This window comes from Anomaloglossus baeobatrachus, unplaced genomic scaffold (genome assembly GCF_048569485.1).
Source record: "Anomaloglossus baeobatrachus isolate aAnoBae1 unplaced genomic scaffold, aAnoBae1.hap1 Scaffold_2712, whole genome shotgun sequence".
NCBI classification, from domain to species: domain Eukaryota; kingdom Metazoa; phylum Chordata; class Amphibia; order Anura; family Aromobatidae; genus Anomaloglossus; species Anomaloglossus baeobatrachus.
The window spans coordinates 20922-37402 of record NW_027442219.1 but is presented as its reverse complement, the minus strand read 5'-3'; the positions used below and the strand labels follow the sequence as shown (position 1 = coordinate 37402).

Genomic DNA, 16481 nt, shown 5'->3' with positions numbered 1-16481 from the left:
GTACTTATTGAAAGTAGTAATTCTTTCATAGGCCGCCCTTTCTTAGTATTTGACGTTCCTTATATTGCGGTATGAGGCTTCGCAGTAGGTTGCAAACATTCATCACCCATGACTGTCCCCAATTGAGCTCAGAAGCTCAATGTCTATCATGACCTCTCTTTTAGAATGTCCAAGAGCAAGCAAACTATTCCTCCAGGAGAGGGCGCCAACAGACTACTAAAGAGATCATCATTACTCAAAGAAAACCCCAAAAACCAATGCATGATAGGAATAAACAGGTAACTTTCTTTGGAGTGGAAGCGGAGAGATCGCACCAGATGCCAATTCTAGATGTTATCACACCTGTGGTCACTGCAGCAGCAGGTGAATCCACTTTGTCCAAAAGGGATCTATTCCATTCAATTGCAAATGATCTAGATAAGACAGAGAACTGCAGCACGGGGACATAGCCGAGTTGGTCAGGTTGAGTGGTGATGAGTTTGCTATTTGGATGAATAAAGAAAGTCAAAAGTGTGAAAGATAAAAAACAAAAGGAGGAAGTGTGAAAAGTGAATGGGCCAAATTGAGGTGCATATGAAGACGTATGCTTTCTTCCAATTCATTAAATCGGGCTAATATGAATCAGGTGAATTGAGTTCTGCTTTTGGAAACTGGGTTAAGAAGGGGTGCACCGTTCCTGGAGGTACTGCAATACCAGGTCAATGCGTGGAGTGGACAGAGCAAGCTCTTTTTCCATCTCCCTGTTCTAAAAATCCATTTAATATATGGTCCCCAGATAGGGGACGTATCAGATATTAAACTGATAAGAACAGATACTACACTTGATCTTAGCCAAAAGGCCGAGAAGCGATAACCAGAATTGGTTTGGGCCTCGAGTGGCACCCTGGCCTATGCCGGACACATCTTAGGGAGAGAGAGCGAGAGGGAGACAAACCCACGCCTACACAAGACATTTTGTCACCCAAGCCAACCCTTGAAAAGGCTGCTTTGCAGAGCCAAAACAAGAAGAATGGTGCGTTTTGCAGCCGCCGCCCACTGCAATGAATCTGAATAACTCCTCCTTTAGGGCGCAAGCAACTCCCCTCCCCCTTGCAGTCTTTCCAATTCACGATACAAAAAGACGGACAGGACAGGTTGCCTGACTTTCCGTCACTGCCACCCTTTGCCATCCTTACCCGTAGAAAGCCCTTTCATCATCCCCAAACCCTAATCTTTTCCCTTTCCTTCCCAGCCCCCAAACCCTGCCCTCTGTACCTTTCTCACCACCCGCTTCCCTTCTCCTGTCATCCCCCTACCACCCGGGAAAAAAAGAGATTGCCCCCTCCTTCCACTAGCCCACCCTCCCACCCAAAGAACAACTTCTTCTGCGCAGCTTGTTTTCTAGGCAGCAGCGCTATTGTGATGTCATCGGGGGGCATTGTGACAAGCCGCCAGTGTTCCGTCTCTTCATGTTGTGCACAGTTCAAACGGAAAATACATCAACAGGCAGACTACAGAAAAGCTTACTATCAAAGGTTAGAGGGGGGCTTTCTCAGAGGGCTTTTTACAGTTTTTCTATTCCCAATTAGCCGTTTAAGTGTACTTATTGAAAGTAGTAATTCTTTCATAGGCCGCCCTTTCTTAGTATTTGACGTTCCTTATATTGCGGTATGAGGCTTCGCAGTAGGTTGCAAACATTCATCACCCATGACTGTCCCCAATTGAGCTCAGAAGCTCAATGTCTATCATGACCTCTCTTTTAGAATGTCCAAGAGCAAGCAAACTATTCCTCCAGGAGAGGGCGCCAACAGACTACTAAAGAGATCATCATTACTCAAAGAAAACCCCAAAAACCAATGCATGATAGGAATAAACAGGTAACTTTCTTTGGAGTGGAAGCGGAGAGATCGCACCAGATGCCAATTCTAGATGTTATCACACCTGTGGTCACTGCAGCAGCAGGTGAATCCACTTTGTCCAAAAGGGATCTATTCCATTCAATTGCAAATGATCTAGATAAGACAGAGAACTGCAGCACGGGGACATAGCCGAGTTGGTCAGGTTGAGTGGTGATGAGTTTGCTATTTGGATGAATAAAGAAAGTCAAAAGTGTGAAAGATAAAAAACAAAAGGAGGAAGTGTGAAAAGTGAATGGGCCAAATTGAGGTGCATATGAAGACGTATGCTTTCTTCCAATTCATTAAATCGGGCTAATATGAATCAGGTGAATTGAGTTCTGCTTTTGGAAACTGGGTTAAGAAGGGGTGCACCGTTCCTGGAGGTACTGCAATACCAGGTCAATGCGTGGAGTGGACAGAGCAAGCTCTTTTTCCATCTCCCTGTTCTAAAAATCCATTTAATATATGGTCCCCAGATAGGGGACGTATCAGATATTAAACTGATAAGAACAGATACTACACTTGATCTTAGCCAAAAGGCCGAGAAGCGATAACCAGAATTGGTTTGGGCCTCGAGTGGCACCCTGGCCTATGCCGGACACATCTTAGGGAGAGAGAGCGAGAGGGAGACAAACCCACGCCTACACAAGACATTTTGTCACCCAAGCCAACCCTTGAAAAGGCTGCTTTGCAGAGCCAAAACAAGAAGAATGGTGCGTTTTGCAGCCGCCGCCCACTGCAATGAATCTGAATAACTCCTCCTTTAGGGCGCAAGCAACTCCCCTCCCCCTTGCAGTCTTTCCAATTCACGATACAAAAAGACGGACAGGACAGGTTGCCTGACTTTCCGTCACTGCCACCCTTTGCCATCCTTACCCGTAGAAAGCCCTTTCATCATCCCCAAACCCTAATCTTTTCCCTTTCCTTCCCAGCCCCCAAACCCTGCCCTCTGTACCTTTCTCACCACCCGCTTCCCTTCTCCTGTCATCCCCCTACCACCCGGGAAAAAAAGAGATTGCCCCCTCCTTCCACTAGCCCACCCTCCCACCCAAAGAACAACTTCTTCTGCGCAGCTTGTTTTCTAGGCAGCAGCGCTATTGTGATGTCATCGGGGGGCATTGTGACAAGCCGCCAGTGTTCCGTCTCTTCATGTTGTGCACAGTTCAAACGGAAAATACATCAACAGGCAGACTACAGAAAAGCTTACTATCAAAGGTTAGAGGGGGGCTTTCTCAGAGGGCTTTTTACAGTTTTTCTATTCCCAATTAGCCGTTTAAGTGTACTTATTGAAAGTAGTAATTCTTTCATAGGCCGCCCTTTCTTAGTATTTGACGTTCCTTATATTGCGGTATGAGGCTTCGCAGTAGGTTGCAAACATTCATCACCCATGACTGTCCCCAATTGAGCTCAGAAGCTCAATGTCTATCATGACCTCTCTTTTAGAATGTCCAAGAGCAAGCAAACTATTCCTCCAGGAGAGGGCGCCAACAGACTACTAAAGAGATCATCATTACTCAAAGAAAACCCCAAAAACCAATGCATGATAGGAATAAACAGGTAACTTTCTTTGGAGTGGAAGCGGAGAGATCGCACCAGATGCCAATTCTAGATGTTATCACACCTGTGGTCACTGCAGCAGCAGGTGAATCCACTTTGTCCAAAAGGGATCTATTCCATTCAATTGCAAATGATCTAGATAAGACAGAGAACTGCAGCACGGGGACATAGCCGAGTTGGTCAGGTTGAGTGGTGATGAGTTTGCTATTTGGATGAATAAAGAAAGTCAAAAGTGTGAAAGATAAAAAACAAAAGGAGGAAGTGTGAAAAGTGAATGGGCCAAATTGAGGTGCATATGAAGACGTATGCTTTCTTCCAATTCATTAAATCGGGCTAATATGAATCAGGTGAATTGAGTTCTGCTTTTGGAAACTGGGTTAAGAAGGGGTGCACCGTTCCTGGAGGTACTGCAATACCAGGTCAATGCGTGGAGTGGACAGAGCAAGCTCTTTTTCCATCTCCCTGTTCTAAAAATCCATTTAATATATGGTCCCCAGATAGGGGACGTATCAGATATTAAACTGATAAGAACAGATACTACACTTGATCTTAGCCAAAAGGCCGAGAAGCGATAACCAGAATTGGTTTGGGCCTCGAGTGGCACCCTGGCCTATGCCGGACACATCTTAGGGAGAGAGAGCGAGAGGGAGACAAACCCACGCCTACACAAGACATTTTGTCACCCAAGCCAACCCTTGAAAAGGCTGCTTTGCAGAGCCAAAACAAGAAGAATGGTGCGTTTTGCAGCCGCCGCCCACTGCAATGAATCTGAATAACTCCTCCTTTAGGGCGCAAGCAACTCCCCTCCCCCTTGCAGTCTTTCCAATTCACGATACAAAAAGACGGACAGGACAGGTTGCCTGACTTTCCGTCACTGCCACCCTTTGCCATCCTTACCCGTAGAAAGCCCTTTCATCATCCCCAAACCCTAATCTTTTCCCTTTCCTTCCCAGCCCCCAAACCCTGCCCTCTGTACCTTTCTCACCACCCGCTTCCCTTCTCCTGTCATCCCCCTACCACCCGGGAAAAAAAGAGATTGCCCCCTCCTTCCACTAGCCCACCCTCCCACCCAAAGAACAACTTCTTCTGCGCAGCTTGTTTTCTAGGCAGCAGCGCTATTGTGATGTCATCGGGGGGCATTGTGACAAGCCGCCAGTGTTCCGTCTCTTCATGTTGTGCACAGTTCAAACGGAAAATACATCAACAGGCAGACTACAGAAAAGCTTACTATCAAAGGTTAGAGGGGGGCTTTCTCAGAGGGCTTTTTACAGTTTTTCTATTCCCAATTAGCCGTTTAAGTGTACTTATTGAAAGTAGTAATTCTTTCATAGGCCGCCCTTTCTTAGTATTTGACGTTCCTTATATTGCGGTATGAGGCTTCGCAGTAGGTTGCAAACATTCATCACCCATGACTGTCCCCAATTGAGCTCAGAAGCTCAATGTCTATCATGACCTCTCTTTTAGAATGTCCAAGAGCAAGCAAACTATTCCTCCAGGAGAGGGCGCCAACAGACTACTAAAGAGATCATCATTACTCAAAGAAAACCCCAAAAACCAATGCATGATAGGAATAAACAGGTAACTTTCTTTGGAGTGGAAGCGGAGAGATCGCACCAGATGCCAATTCTAGATGTTATCACACCTGTGGTCACTGCAGCAGCAGGTGAATCCACTTTGTCCAAAAGGGATCTATTCCATTCAATTGCAAATGATCTAGATAAGACAGAGAACTGCAGCACGGGGACATAGCCGAGTTGGTCAGGTTGAGTGGTGATGAGTTTGCTATTTGGATGAATAAAGAAAGTCAAAAGTGTGAAAGATAAAAAACAAAAGGAGGAAGTGTGAAAAGTGAATGGGCCAAATTGAGGTGCATATGAAGACGTATGCTTTCTTCCAATTCATTAAATCGGGCTAATATGAATCAGGTGAATTGAGTTCTGCTTTTGGAAACTGGGTTAAGAAGGGGTGCACCGTTCCTGGAGGTACTGCAATACCAGGTCAATGCGTGGAGTGGACAGAGCAAGCTCTTTTTCCATCTCCCTGTTCTAAAAATCCATTTAATATATGGTCCCCAGATAGGGGACGTATCAGATATTAAACTGATAAGAACAGATACTACACTTGATCTTAGCCAAAAGGCCGAGAAGCGATAACCAGAATTGGTTTGGGCCTCGAGTGGCACCCTGGCCTATGCCGGACACATCTTAGGGAGAGAGAGCGAGAGGGAGACAAACCCACGCCTACACAAGACATTTTGTCACCCAAGCCAACCCTTGAAAAGGCTGCTTTGCAGAGCCAAAACAAGAAGAATGGTGCGTTTTGCAGCCGCCGCCCACTGCAATGAATCTGAATAACTCCTCCTTTAGGGCGCAAGCAACTCCCCTCCCCCTTGCAGTCTTTCCAATTCACGATACAAAAAGACGGACAGGACAGGTTGCCTGACTTTCCGTCACTGCCACCCTTTGCCATCCTTACCCATAGAAAGCCCTTTCATCATCCCCAAACCCTAATCTTTTCCCTTTCCTTCCCAGCCCCCAAACCCTGCCCTCTGTACCTTTCTCACCACCCGCTTCCCTTCTCCTGTCATCCCCCTACCACCCGGGAAAAAAAGAGATTGCCCCCTCCTTCCACTAGCCCACCCTCCCACCCAAAGAACAACTTCTTCTGCGCAGCTTGTTTTCTAGGCAGCAGCGCTATTGTGATGTCATCGGGGGGCATTGTGACAAGCCGCCAGTGTTCCGTCTCTTCATGTTGTGCACAGTTCAAACGGAAAATACATCAACAGGCAGACTACAGAAAAGCTTACTATCAAAGGTTAGAGGGGGGCTTTCTCAGAGGGCTTTTTACAGTTTTTCTATTCCCAATTAGCCGTTTAAGTGTACTTATTGAAAGTAGTAATTCTTTCATAGGCCGCCCTTTCTTAGTATTTGACGTTCCTTATATTGCGGTATGAGGCTTCGCAGTAGGTTGCAAACATTCATCACCCATGACTGTCCCCAATTGAGCTCAGAAGCTCAATGTCTATCATGACCTCTCTTTTAGAATGTCCAAGAGCAAGCAAACTATTCCTCCAGGAGAGGGCGCCAACAGACTACTAAAGAGATCATCATTACTCAAAGAAAACCCCAAAAACCAATGCATGATAGGAATAAACAGGTAACTTTCTTTGGAGTGGAAGCGGAGAGATCGCACCAGATGCCAATTCTAGATGTTATCACACCTGTGGTCACTGCAGCAGCAGGTGAATCCACTTTGTCCAAAAGGGATCTATTCCATTCAATTGCAAATGATCTAGATAAGACAGAGAACTGCAGCACGGGGACATAGCCGAGTTGGTCAGGTTGAGTGGTGATGAGTTTGCTATTTGGATGAATAAAGAAAGTCAAAAGTGTGAAAGATAAAAAACAAAAGGAGGAAGTGTGAAAAGTGAATGGGCCAAATTGAGGTGCATATGAAGACGTATGCTTTCTTCCAATTCATTAAATCGGGCTAATATGAATCAGGTGAATTGAGTTCTGCTTTTGGAAACTGGGTTAAGAAGGGGTGCACCGTTCCTGGAGGTACTGCAATACCAGGTCAATGCGTGGAGTGGACAGAGCAAGCTCTTTTTCCATCTCCCTGTTCTAAAAATCCATTTAATATATGGTCCCCAGATAGGGGACGTATCAGATATTAAACTGATAAGAACAGATACTACACTTGATCTTAGCCAAAAGGCCGAGAAGCGATAACCAGAATTGGTTTGGGCCTCGAGTGGCACCCTGGCCTATGCCGGACACATCTTAGGGAGAGAGAGCGAGAGGGAGACAAACCCACGCCTACACAAGACATTTTGTCACCCAAGCCAACCCTTGAAAAGGCTGCTTTGCAGAGCCAAAACAAGAAGAATGGTGCGTTTTGCAGCCGCCGCCCACTGCAATGAATCTGAATAACTCCTCCTTTAGGGCGCAAGCAACTCCCCTCCCCCTTGCAGTCTTTCCAATTCACGATACAAAAAGACGGACAGGACAGGTTGCCTGACTTTCCGTCACTGCCACCCTTTGCCATCCTTACCCGTAGAAAGCCCTTTCATCATCCCCAAACCCTAATCTTTTCCCTTTCCTTCCCAGCCCCCAAACCCTGCCCTCTGTACCTTTCTCACCACCCGCTTCCCTTCTCCTGTCATCCCCCTACCACCCGGGAAAAAAAGAGATTGCCCCCTCCTTCCACTAGCCCACCCTCCCACCCAAAGAACAACTTCTTCTGCGCAGCTTGTTTTCTAGGCAGCAGCGCTATTGTGATGTCATCGGGGGGCATTGTGACAAGCCGCCAGTGTTCCGTCTCTTCATGTTGTGCACAGTTCAAACGGAAAATACATCAACAGGCAGACTACAGAAAAGCTTACTATCAAAGGTTAGAGGGGGGCTTTCTCAGAGGGCTTTTTACAGTTTTTCTATTCCCAATTAGCCGTTTAAGTGTACTTATTGAAAGTAGTAATTCTTTCATAGGCCGCCCTTTCTTAGTATTTGACGTTCCTTATATTGCGGTATGAGGCTTCGCAGTAGGTTGCAAACATTCATCACCCATGACTGTCCCCAATTGAGCTCAGAAGCTCAATGTCTATCATGACCTCTCTTTTAGAATGTCCAAGAGCAAGCAAACTATTCCTCCAGGAGAGGGCGCCAACAGACTACTAAAGAGATCATCATTACTCAAAGAAAACCCCAAAAACCAATGCATGATAGGAATAAACAGGTAACTTTCTTTGGAGTGGAAGCGGAGAGATCGCACCAGATGCCAATTCTAGATGTTATCACACCTGTGGTCACTGCAGCAGCAGGTGAATCCACTTTGTCCAAAAGGGATCTATTCCATTCAATTGCAAATGATCTAGATAAGACAGAGAACTGCAGCACGGGGACATAGCCGAGTTGGTCAGGTTGAGTGGTGATGAGTTTGCTATTTGGATGAATAAAGAAAGTCAAAAGTGTGAAAGATAAAAAACAAAAGGAGGAAGTGTGAAAAGTGAATGGGCCAAATTGAGGTGCATATGAAGACGTATGCTTTCTTCCAATTCATTAAATCGGGCTAATATGAATCAGGTGAATTGAGTTCTGCTTTTGGAAACTGGGTTAAGAAGGGGTGCACCGTTCCTGGAGGTACTGCAATACCAGGTCAATGCGTGGAGTGGACAGAGCAAGCTCTTTTTCCATCTCCCTGTTCTAAAAATCCATTTAATATATGGTCCCCAGATAGGGGACGTATCAGATATTAAACTGATAAGAACAGATACTACACTTGATCTTAGCCAAAAGGCCGAGAAGCGATAACCAGAATTGGTTTGGGCCTCGAGTGGCACCCTGGCCTATGCCGGACACATCTTAGGGAGAGAGAGCGAGAGGGAGACAAACCCACGCCTACACAAGACATTTTGTCACCCAAGCCAACCCTTGAAAAGGCTGCTTTGCAGAGCCAAAACAAGAAGAATGGTGCGTTTTGCAGCCGCCGCCCACTGCAATGAATCTGAATAACTCCTCCTTTAGGGCGCAAGCAACTCCCCTCCCCCTTGCAGTCTTTCCAATTCACGATACAAAAAGACGGACAGGACAGGTTGCCTGACTTTCCGTCACTGCCACCCTTTGCCATCCTTACCCGTAGAAAGCCCTTTCATCATCCCCAAACCCTAATCTTTTCCCTTTCCTTCCCAGCCCCCAAACCCTGCCCTCTGTACCTTTCTCACCACCCGCTTCCCTTCTCCTGTCATCCCCCTACCACCCGGGAAAAAAAGAGATTGCCCCCTCCTTCCACTAGCCCACCCTCCCACCCAAAGAACAACTTCTTCTGCGCAGCTTGTTTTCTAGGCAGCAGCGCTATTGTGATGTCATCGGGGGGCATTGTGACAAGCCGCCAGTGTTCCGTCTCTTCATGTTGTGCACAGTTCAAACGGAAAATACATCAACAGGCAGACTACAGAAAAGCTTACTATCAAAGGTTAGAGGGGGGCTTTCTCAGAGGGCTTTTTACAGTTTTTCTATTCCCAATTAGCCGTTTAAGTGTACTTATTGAAAGTAGTAATTCTTTCATAGGCCGCCCTTTCTTAGTATTTGACGTTCCTTATATTGCGGTATGAGGCTTCGCAGTAGGTTGCAAACATTCATCACCCATGACTGTCCCCAATTGAGCTCAGAAGCTCAATGTCTATCATGACCTCTCTTTTAGAATGTCCAAGAGCAAGCAAACTATTCCTCCAGGAGAGGGCGCCAACAGACTACTAAAGAGATCATCATTACTCAAAGAAAACCCCAAAAACCAATGCATGATAGGAATAAACAGGTAACTTTCTTTGGAGTGGAAGCGGAGAGATCGCACCAGATGCCAATTCTAGATGTTATCACACCTGTGGTCACTGCAGCAGCAGGTGAATCCACTTTGTCCAAAAGGGATCTATTCCATTCAATTGCAAATGATCTAGATAAGACAGAGAACTGCAGCACGGGGACATAGCCGAGTTGGTCAGGTTGAGTGGTGATGAGTTTGCTATTTGGATGAATAAAGAAAGTCAAAAGTGTGAAAGATAAAAAACAAAAGGAGGAAGTGTGAAAAGTGAATGGGCCAAATTGAGGTGCATATGAAGACGTATGCTTTCTTCCAATTCATTAAATCGGGCTAATATGAATCAGGTGAATTGAGTTCTGCTTTTGGAAACTGGGTTAAGAAGGGGTGCACCGTTCCTGGAGGTACTGCAATACCAGGTCAATGCGTGGAGTGGACAGAGCAAGCTCTTTTTCCATCTCCCTGTTCTAAAAATCCATTTAATATATGGTCCCCAGATAGGGGACGTATCAGATATTAAACTGATAAGAACAGATACTACACTTGATCTTAGCCAAAAGGCCGAGAAGCGATAACCAGAATTGGTTTGGGCCTCGAGTGGCACCCTGGCCTATGCCGGACACATCTTAGGGAGAGAGAGCGAGAGGGAGACAAACCCACGCCTACACAAGACATTTTGTCACCCAAGCCAACCCTTGAAAAGGCTGCTTTGCAGAGCCAAAACAAGAAGAATGGTGCGTTTTGCAGCCGCCGCCCACTGCAATGAATCTGAATAACTCCTCCTTTAGGGCGCAAGCAACTCCCCTCCCCCTTGCAGTCTTTCCAATTCACGATACAAAAAGACGGACAGGACAGGTTGCCTGACTTTCCGTCACTGCCACCCTTTGCCATCCTTACCCGTAGAAAGCCCTTTCATCATCCCCAAACCCTAATCTTTTCCCTTTCCTTCCCAGCCCCCAAACCCTGCCCTCTGTACCTTTCTCACCACCCGCTTCCCTTCTCCTGTCATCCCCCTACCACCCGGGAAAAAAAGAGATTGCCCCCTCCTTCCACTAGCCCACCCTCCCACCCAAAGAACAACTTCTTCTGCGCAGCTTGTTTTCTAGGCAGCAGCGCTATTGTGATGTCATCGGGGGGCATTGTGACAAGCCGCCAGTGTTCCGTCTCTTCATGTTGTGCACAGTTCAAACGGAAAATACATCAACAGGCAGACTACAGAAAAGCTTACTATCAAAGGTTAGAGGGGGGCTTTCTCAGAGGGCTTTTTACAGTTTTTCTATTCCCAATTAGCCGTTTAAGTGTACTTATTGAAAGTAGTAATTCTTTCATAGGCCGCCCTTTCTTAGTATTTGACGTTCCTTATATTGCGGTATGAGGCTTCGCAGTAGGTTGCAAACATTCATCACCCATGACTGTCCCCAATTGAGCTCAGAAGCTCAATGTCTATCATGACCTCTCTTTTAGAATGTCCAAGAGCAAGCAAACTATTCCTCCAGGAGAGGGCGCCAACAGACTACTAAAGAGATCATCATTACTCAAAGAAAACCCCAAAAACCAATGCATGATAGGAATAAACAGGTAACTTTCTTTGGAGTGGAAGCGGAGAGATCGCACCAGATGCCAATTCTAGATGTTATCACACCTGTGGTCACTGCAGCAGCAGGTGAATCCACTTTGTCCAAAAGGGATCTATTCCATTCAATTGCAAATGATCTAGATAAGACAGAGAACTGCAGCACGGGGACATAGCCGAGTTGGTCAGGTTGAGTGGTGATGAGTTTGCTATTTGGATGAATAAAGAAAGTCAAAAGTGTGAAAGATAAAAAACAAAAGGAGGAAGTGTGAAAAGTGAATGGGCCAAATTGAGGTGCATATGAAGACGTATGCTTTCTTCCAATTCATTAAATCGGGCTAATATGAATCAGGTGAATTGAGTTCTGCTTTTGGAAACTGGGTTAAGAAGGGGTGCACCGTTCCTGGAGGTACTGCAATACCAGGTCAATGCGTGGAGTGGACAGAGCAAGCTCTTTTTCCATCTCCCTGTTCTAAAAATCCATTTAATATATGGTCCCCAGATAGGGGACGTATCAGATATTAAACTGATAAGAACAGATTTTTTGATTTAACAGCATCTTTATTATCATGCACTACTCACAAAAAGGTAACAAACCGTGTACAGTGCCGCAGCCCCGTACACACAGAAATATACAATCCTTCTTACATAGCCATAGAGTACGACGCACTAAACTATACATCACGCTCCTATGCTTATCCATAACACTCAAGCTGAAAGAAAAAGTTAGACAATAAATAACGACGAACCGGCGATTGGGGGATGGGGGTAGGGGAAAAGGGGGATAGGGTGGGGAAATCACAGGCCCGAAGCTTTATTGAAAGACGCACATAACGGGAAAAGGAGGGAGGGGGCATGGAAGAGGTCTAAACCTCCTCCTCGGCGCTGTCGTCCGGACTGTCCATGATGGAATAGTCTCTGAGCAGGCTGTGGATCAGCCTGCGGCAATCCTGGATAGACATCCTCTCCCTCTTCAAGATGAGCCGGTTCCTGGCGACCCAAATAGCGTCCTTAAAGCAGTTCATAAGGCGCCAAGCCTCCTGGATGGCTCCAACGGTGTGAGTCCCAGGGAAGAGTCCATAAAGTACGGAATGGTACGATAGGCTCCCTCTGGGGACGGAGTTCCTCAGGTCATCCTCCAGGGCAACCAACAGGCGCTGTGCGAAACGGCAGTCCCAAAAGGCGTGCAGCGATGTTTCCTCCATGAAGGGGCACCTTGGGCAGTACCGGGTTTTGCACAGGTTCCGGGCGTGCATGAATGACCGGACGGGCAGTCCGCCCTGTATCGCCATCCATGACAAGTCCTTGTGCCCGTTGGTCAATCCAGCCGATGACACGTTTGTCCAAACAGTCTCCAGTGTGTCGTGATGAAGTCCTGGAATGTTCTCCATTTCGTCCTTGGCTCTGATGAGTTTGTGGATAGTCTTTGGCTTCCACAAATCAGGCTTGAGTCCCTCCAGTTGGTGTTCCCTCACAAACCGAACCACGTCTCCGTAGAACCATGGCGCCGTCCAGTTGTAGGGGAAGGAGCTGTCCCACTTGTCCCAGCCTAACCGTCTCCAAAGGGGGAGCAGGAAGAAGCGAGACATGGACCCACCCGCGGAACCTCTCTTGACTCGCAGAGTTCGGCGAACGCAGTCACATACGAAGGAGGATCGCAGGAGGGTGGGGATATCGGGTACGCCCTTCCCACCCTTGCGAGGATCCTTGTACATGATGCTCCGCTTTACTCTGTCCATCTTGGATCCCCAGACAAAACGAAACACCGTCCTGGTAATGGCCCTGCACACGGTGGCAAGGGGGGGCCAGGCCTGGGCCGTGTACTGCAGCACGGGCAGTACCTCGTTACGCAGGACCAGTGCTTTGCCCTCACAGGTGAGGCGTCTGAGGCTCCACAGACCGATCCGTTGGGTGATCTTGGTCAAGCGTTCCTCCCAGGACTTGAGGGCTGCTCCTTCCTTCCCGAACCAGACTCCAAGAACCTTGATGAAATCCGGCTGGATGCTGAAAGGGAAGGGGGCGGAAGAGGCCGGCTGCCAGTCCCCGAAGAGCATGGCTTCCGACTTCCCGCAGTTGACTTTGGCTCCCGAAGCCCGTCCGAAGGTCTCACAGGTCTGGACGAGGGTGTCGACTGAGCGCCGGTCCGCGCAGAAGACGGTCACGTCGTCCATGTAGAGCGAGCACTTGACCTCGAAGCGTTCTGGTCCTGGTGCGGTGATCCCTCTGATCTCTCCATTCCGCCGGATAGCCTCTGCAAAGAGTTCTATAACACAAACAAAAAGAAGAGGTGACAGAGGACAGCCTTGTCTGACCCCTGAGAGGACCGGGAAGGGGTCAGTCTTCCAGCCGTTTACCAACACCGAGCTGTGAATATCAAAATACATTAGTTGGACATACAAACAAAACATGTTACCCAAACCTAACCTGTGCAGAGCTTTGCCCAGGAACTCATGGGAAACACGGTCGAAGGCCTTTTCCTGATCCAACGAGATCAGGGCTGCGTGCACCCGGCGGGCTTTGATGTACTCGACCGTGTCCCGCATGAGAGCCAGGCTGTCTGCGATGCGACGTCCGGGGATGCCGCAAGTCTGATCCGGGTGGATGATCCGTCCGATAACCGTCTTCAGTCTCGTTGCCATCGTCTTGGCCAGGATCTTGTAGTCGACATTCAGAAGGGTGATGGGACGCCAATTCTTCAGGTCGCACCTCTCTCCTTTACGCTTGTACAGGATCGTGACCATTCCTTCCCTCAGAGATGGAGGCATTCTGCCCTCCACCACCATCTCCTCATACAGCCCTAACAGGTCCGGACAGATTAGGTCTCCCAGCGCTACATAGAGCTCTGCTGGGAGGCCGTCACTGCCCGGTGTCCTGCCAGAACTAAAGGATTTGGCGGCCGAGAGCAGCTCGTCCACCGTCAGAGGAACGTCCATGGCCGCCGCGTCTGCAGGGTCAAGATGGTTAGTGATACCTGACAGGAACTTATCGGCGGCCTCGGGGTCAGTAGTCTTGCGGGCGTAGAGTTCGCTGTAGAAGTCGCTGACGACCTTCATCACATTCTCTTTCCCGCGTCGTATGCTTCCACTCTCGTCTCGTAGTTCATTCATGGGCGTGTGACCGGCGTGGAGTTTCCTGAAAAAGAACGAGTTACATTTCTCACCCTTCTCCAGGTTCTCCACTTTGGAACGGAAGACAATTCGCTCGGACTCCTCCTCGAAGTGCCTTTTCAGGCTCCTCTTAGTCTCCTCCAGCTCCTCTCTCACGTCCCAGCCGCATCGAAGAAGGTCCTGCAGGGAACGCAGCTCACGCTGGAGTCTCCTGAAGTCCCTCCTCTTCAGACACGCCTGTTGTTGACTCTTTGCCTGAAAGAAGAAACGGAACTCGAGTTTAACGTATTCCCACCAGTCAGAAACAGACTGGAAGCCCGCCTTGTAGGCCCGCCACGTGGAGTAGGCAGCTCTAAGCTCCTCCAGAATCTCACCCTTTTCCAGCAGAGAGCAGTTCAGCTTCCAGGAGCCCGGGCCAATGGGGAAGCCATGGCCCAGCACACCTTGAAAGTGAATGGCTCTGTGGTCAGAGAAGAAGCAGGGGACCATCGAGTGCCCACTCCGCCCAACCGCCCGAGAGGTAAACACAAAGTCAATCCTGGAACGCAGCGAGCCATCGGATCGGCACCATGAATAGTTCACGGATCCGTGTCCGATGGAGCCAACAACGTCCACAAGAGAGGCTTCGGTCACCATCTCAATGAGCAGTTTGGATGTGACGTCCAACTTGGCAGCCGTTCCAGAACTGCGTCCATCCTCCTCAATTGGGCAGTTGAAATCCCCGGCCATCACTACCGTCCTGGCGGTAGCGAGCTGAGGGCGCAGGGCTTGGAGGAGCTCCAGTCGATCGCTCTTCACAGGAGAAGCATACACATTGATGAACCTGACAGGTTCTCCCGCCCAGGTGCCATCCACGAGCAGTAACCTGCCGCAGACGATTTCCTGAACAGAGTCCAATGTGAAGGCGCTTCCCCTGATCAGCACGGCGACCCCCGCGGACCTACAGTCGCCCCCGCCAGACCAGTAGGATGGGCCATGGGTCCACTCCCTGGCCAGATGGTTGAAGGACCTAGAGGAGGGAAGGGAGCATTCCTGCAGGAAAAATACATCACTAGACTGAGTGTTAAGGAACGCAAAAATTGTCTGACGTCGGAACTTGTCTCTGATGCTCCTAACATTAATGGAAAAGATGTTAATGTTAGCAGTCATTGGAGGAAAGAGAAAGTTAGAGCAGGCGGTGTGCCTTAGTTACCACTCCGGTCGGGCGGTTCTTCCTCTTTGGCACCTGCTGGTAAGGGTATCTCCAGCAGACCCTCTTCTTCTAGCTGCTCGAGCAGGGATGGTGCCTCAGTGGCTTCCGACTCCTCCATTTCTTCTTCGGCCACAAGGGACTCCACCATCTGCTCCAACACGTCCGGTTCTGGGAGGAGGCCATCCTCCTCTTCCTGGGGTGGATTGGGGTCCACAATGAACAGCTTGGAAGGTTCTGCGACAGGACTATCTTCCACCTTCCTTTTCCTTTGGCCTGTACCTGAGGAGACAAGAGCTGGAAAATCCTCCTCGGTGAAAAGTGCAAGAGTGCTGAGGCCCTCTGCTCTCATGGTCTGGGGAGGGAGAGTGGGCTTTGGGGGGGGGGTGAGGAGACCAACTGAGGAGTAGGGAAATGAGGTGGAGGTAGTGGAATCCTCAGTAGGGTTGGCCGGGGGGGGAGGGGTTTGGACAGGGGTGACAGGGGGGGGGACCAGGGAGGGGGCAACAGTTTTCTTACCCTTCTTTTCCCTGGACTCCGTGGCTGCTGGGGCATCGGCTGGAGCCACGGTCGCCGGGTTCTTGGCCGCCTTGTCCTTGGCCTCTGTGGCCTTGGTCGTAGCTGCCTTGGTCGACGAAGCTGTGACTACCCGATACTGGGTCGCCGCGGCAACCCTTGCCCAGGATTTCTCCCGCTGTGGGCAGTCCTTGTAAAGGTGGTCCGCCTGTCCACATAGGTTGCAAGTCTTCTTCTTTGGGCAGTCCTTGGAGCTGTGTCCTGTCACCCGGCAAACCCTGCAGGCGTCCTCCTTGCAGGTCTTCATCGAATGCCCTTTCCCGCCACATTTCCTGCAGTTGTGTGGCATG

The 16481-nt window shown here is 48.8% G+C and overlaps 7 non-coding genes and 1 pseudogene across 7 annotated transcripts; all 8 read right to left on the bottom strand.

The window, feature by feature from the left end:
* Positions 1-660: 660 nt before the first annotated feature.
* LOC142264858 (U2 spliceosomal RNA) lies at positions 661-851 on the bottom strand. The gene has a single exon (XR_012731279.1). It is a non-coding gene; the product is annotated as a U2 spliceosomal RNA (small nuclear RNA).
* A 1387-nt stretch (positions 852-2238) lies between these two features.
* Positions 2239-2429, bottom strand: LOC142264857 (U2 spliceosomal RNA). The gene has a single exon (XR_012731278.1). It is a non-coding gene; the product is annotated as a U2 spliceosomal RNA (small nuclear RNA).
* Positions 2430-3816: 1387 nt separating this feature from the next.
* On the bottom strand, positions 3817-4007 carry LOC142264856 (U2 spliceosomal RNA). The gene has a single exon (XR_012731277.1). It is a non-coding gene; the product is annotated as a U2 spliceosomal RNA (small nuclear RNA).
* Positions 4008-5394: 1387 nt separating this feature from the next.
* On the bottom strand, positions 5395-5585 carry LOC142264854 (U2 spliceosomal RNA). The gene has a single exon (XR_012731276.1). It is a non-coding gene; the product is annotated as a U2 spliceosomal RNA (small nuclear RNA).
* A 1387-nt stretch (positions 5586-6972) lies between these two features.
* On the bottom strand, positions 6973-7163 carry LOC142264853 (U2 spliceosomal RNA). The gene has a single exon (XR_012731275.1). It is a non-coding gene; the product is annotated as a U2 spliceosomal RNA (small nuclear RNA).
* A 1387-nt stretch (positions 7164-8550) lies between these two features.
* Positions 8551-8741, bottom strand: LOC142264846 (U2 spliceosomal RNA). The gene has a single exon (XR_012731272.1). It is a non-coding gene; the product is annotated as a U2 spliceosomal RNA (small nuclear RNA).
* A 1387-nt stretch (positions 8742-10128) lies between these two features.
* LOC142264834 (U2 spliceosomal RNA) lies at positions 10129-10319 on the bottom strand. The gene has a single exon (XR_012731264.1). It is a non-coding gene; the product is annotated as a U2 spliceosomal RNA (small nuclear RNA).
* A 1387-nt stretch (positions 10320-11706) lies between these two features.
* LOC142264838 (U2 spliceosomal RNA) lies at positions 11707-11911 on the bottom strand (annotated as a pseudogene).
* Positions 11912-16481: the final 4570 nt, after the last annotated feature.